Raw genomic sequence first — 4,623 nt, forward strand, 5'->3', positions numbered from 1 at the left:
TATACCAGATCAGGAGACTGTGCAGGTCGGTCGTCACCATCGAGCCTCCGCTCAAATTCAATGACGTGCCCCAATGCTTCAGATGCCAAGGCTTTGGACACACCCAGCGCTACTGCTTTCTCGAACACCGCTGTGTAAAATGTGGTGGCCATCACGACACACGAACATACACGAAGAAGGAGAACGAGAAGGCATGCTGCCTTCACTGCCAAGCTGACCACCCTGCCTCGTTTAGGGGGTGCCCTGCTTATAAAAAGGCGAAGGCACAGCAAGCCCCCAAACCCAGACCGGCCACCTCTATCAGCAAGCCCTGCACTACCAAGCTCCCAAGTATCTCCAATATGAGCTACAAAGATGCGCTCATGTCTACCCAAGTGCCACAGAAAACCAATCCCAACCTAACCCATCAAACCCCACCTGAAGCCCCGCAACCCAGCAACATGGAACAAATGTTTGCTCGCTTTGAAGGCATGGTCAAAATGATGATGCAGAATATGTTCTCGCAAATGACGCAGCTTGTTGCTTCCATCCTCAACGCAAAAGTATGCAAATAAGCCTAAAAATAGTTGTTTGGAATGCTAACGGCCTGCAGAAGAGCAGAGCTGAGGTGGAACACCTCCTAAAAACAGATGCCATCGATGTACTACTGGTATCAGAAACCCACTTTTGTCCCAGATCCCATTTTAGCTTTAGCGGCTTCGATGTTATCCCTACCAACCATCCATCTGGCAGAGCGCGCGGAGGAGCAGCCATGCTCATCAGAAGTGGCATCCAGCACACGAAGCTATCAGCGTTTCAGGAGGAATGGGCCCAGTGTGCCCTGGCCAGAATATCCAGCCTACATGGAGACGTGCCTGTTGGAGCGGTCTACTTCCCCCCCAGACACTCGATCACCGAGACTCACCTACAAGTGTTTTTCGAGTCCTTTGGACCTCGCTTTATAGTAGCCAACGCCAAACACTCCTGGTGGGGGTCCCGCTCCATCAACCCCAAAGGCAGAACGCTCCACAGATTCCTGCAGAGCACAAGACTGGAGACTCCTCTGGAGAGCCTACCCACTGGCCTACAAACCCTGCCTTGCTGCCCGATCTCCTGGACTTTGCCATCTCCAAAGGCATAGGGCAAGCCAGACTAACCTGCTCCAACTATAACAAGCTGCTATCCGACCACAGCGCTATTAAAATGATTCTCAACATCCCCGTCCTCAAAAAAGAGTTGCCCAGAAGACTCACCGGGAAGCACACTGATGCCTCCAAGTTCACGCTCTGGATGCTGTCCTCCCTGCACCCGGATCCGCCACTCTCCACTCCAAGCAACATCGATGCGGCGATCAAGACTCTCACCGAGGAGATGCACAATGCTGCTGAGTTTGCCAATCATGCTCCTCCAACGACCCCGAGAACTCCTGGGAGAGACCTTCACTTCTGGTCTCCAGAAATTGCGACCTTCGTAGCGGAAAAAAGGCGCCTCAGGAGAATCTGGTTCTCCTCGCGCAACTCAAGGGACAAGGCAGCACTCAATAGAGCCACCAAGGCACTCAAGGACAAGCTGTGTACCCTACGGCAAGAGGAGCTGGAACCTGGTGACCCACAACACAATCTGTGGCATGTCACGCGTCATATCAGGAGGCCTGCAAAGAAGGCGTCGCCGGTGCGCAAAGTGGACGGTTCTTGGTGCCGCTCTGAAGCCGAAAGAGCTGAAGCGTTTGCAGATCACCTCCAGATTGCATTTACACTATTTGACAGATGCACTGGTGAAGAGTGTGCTGCCACCACCAGGTTCCTAGAGATTCCATGTCCTCCTAGCCTGCCAATAGAGCCCGTCACCCTAGAAGAGGGTGCGCAGGAGATTGCCTCTCTTAAGGCTAGCAAATCCTCAGGATTGGATCGCATCTATGCCACATCCCTTAAAATGCTGCCACCTCCCTGTTCCCAGTTGCTGGCCAACATATACAACAGATGCTTCTCACTAGGGTACTTCCCGAGATCGTGGAAACGTGCAGAAGTCATTCTCATCCTCAAACCTGGAAAACCTGAAGCCAATCTTGCCTCATATAGACCGATTAGTCTGCTGGCAATCTTCTCCAAAATACTCGAAAGAGTATTTCTGCGCAGAGTGTTGCCAGTACTGGACGAGGCTGGACTGATCCCTGATCACCAGTTTGGATTCAGGCGATCCCACGGAACACCCGAGCAATGCCACCGGCTCGTAGCACGCATCCTCGATGCATTCGAGAACAAAAGCTACTGTTCGGCCGTCTTCCTGGATGTCAAGCAGGCGTTCGACAGAGTGTGGCATCCTGGACTCCTCTACAAACTCAAGTCCCACCTTCCCAGTTCACACTATGCCCTACTCAAATCGTATACTGAAGGAAGAGAGTTCCAAGTGCGATGCGTTCATCAACCAGCACGCCAAGGCCCATACGAGCCGGAGTACCTCAAGGCAGCGTCCTTGGTCCCATCCTCTACATCCTATGTACAGCACACCTCCCTATCATACCCTCCCGTTACCTCACAGCAGCCACCTATGCAGATGACACGGCGTTCCATGCCACTGCAACAAACCCTCAACTAGCATCAGCCATCATCCAGAGGCAACTGGATGCATTGGATCCATGGCTGAAACGCTGGAACATCGTGGTCAACGCTGAAAAATCCTCACACACAACCTTCTCTCTGCGCAGAGGAGAATGCCCCCCGGTCACACTCGACGGCGACACCATCCCTACCACCAGCACCCCCAATTACTTAGGGCTAACCCTGGGCAGAAGGCTGACTTGGGGCCCTCACATCAACATGAAGCGTATCCAGGTCAACATACGCCTTAAGCAACTTCACTGGCTCATCGAAAAAAAGTCCAAACTGCGAGAAAAACTAAAGATTCTCGTCTACAAGACTATTCTCAAGCCAATCTGGACGTACGGAATACAGCTATGGGGCACTGCAAGCGCTGCTCATAGAAGGAAGATCCAGCGATTCCAAAACAGATGCTTGAGAATAGTCTCAAACGCCCATCCCTACCACGAAAATTCCGCCATCCACGAGGAGCTTGGGATTCCATGGGTAGAGGACGAGATCTTTAGACACAGTGTGAGATATGCTAGCCGACTGGAGAACCACCCCATCCACCTGAACATCAACCTTCTGGACAACAGCCAATCCCTAAGACGCCTGCAGAGAACGCACATAATTATACTTAACCCCTACCCAAGTACATTCCAAGTACTCCCCTTACGTTAATGTTCTCCCCCATACAAATTAATTTATTTAATTAATTAATTGTCCACTAGGACAGATTTTAAATAATAAATAAAAAGCTATACTCGAGATTTTATTACTTGGACTGCAATGTCCTCAAATGATACTTTTGCAAGGTCTACTAATTTGATGGCCAGAATAAACCTACTTTTGTCCATCAATCTCCGGTACTGCACTCAAAACTTCCCTAATGTAGGCCCTAATGCCGGCCGAATTGTCTGTCATTTTGTTTAATTTTATTTCCTGATATTCTATATTCCCTGAATCTTCTGTGCAGTCAGGTTCTCTCCCCCAACCTCAATTGCCACGGAACTGGAACGCCAAAATACTGGCCCACTGACCCTGCAAAAACACCAGACATCTTTGACTTTGCGATCTCCGGCGGTCTGGACCCGGCAAGAAGAGGTGGAAGACCTTCTCTCGGACCATAGTGCCATTGCCGTTTCGGTCTACTCCTCAGCCATGTTGAGATCCGCGGGTAAAAAGTTAATCTTCAAAACGTCCGACATCAGCAAATACCACCACTGGCTGAACAACACGACAGTCACTAACCCACCATTGGATACCCCTGAACTTATCGATGCGGCCGTTGCGAACCTCACCTCGCAAATTCAGGAGGCAGCAACTCACGCTGCTCCAAGGTTCTCTAACCAAAACAGCTCTCAACAGAGCCACCAAGGAGCTGAAGGAAACTCTGGTCAGGCTGAGGAAGGAGGCCCTCGACAGCTTTGTTGGTAATCTCGCACCGCGTGATCCCTACCACAACCTGTGGAATGTTACCAAGCGCATCAGGAGGCCACTTAAGAGGTTCCTGCCCATCAGAAGACAAGACAACTCATGGTGCAGAACCGAGACCGAAAGAGTCAACGCATTCGCCGAGCACTTGGAGGAAGTCTTCACACCAGCCAATCGATGTTCCCCAAATGAAGCAGCCGAAACAGCCAGGCTTCTGACAGAACCTCTCTCTGACTCCGAGTCGATGACCCAGGCCACGGAAGAGGAGATCATCAATTTAATAGCGGCAATGGTAACCACAAGGCACCAGGCGATGATGCCATCAATGTCATTGCTATAAAGCTCCTACCCCCTATTAGCAAGTCACTAATCACGACCATAATAAATAAGTGCTTGCAATTGGGGCACTTCCCTTCATCATGGAAACGCGCCGAAGTAGTTATGATCCTGAAGCCTGGTAAACATGAAGCCAATCTCGCCTCCTACCGCCCGATCAGCTTACTGCCAGTACTCTCCAAGATACTCGAAAGAGTATTTTTGTGCAGAGTATTGCCGGTGATTGAGGAGGCTGGTATGATCCCTGATCACCAGTTTGGCTTTAGGCGACGCCACGGGTCACCAGAGCAAGGCC

The sequence above is a fragment of the Drosophila mauritiana genome, unplaced genomic scaffold, assembly GCF_004382145.1.
Source record: "Drosophila mauritiana strain mau12 unplaced genomic scaffold, ASM438214v1 Y_39, whole genome shotgun sequence".
Lineage (NCBI taxonomy): Eukaryota > Metazoa > Arthropoda > Insecta > Diptera > Drosophilidae > Drosophila > Drosophila mauritiana.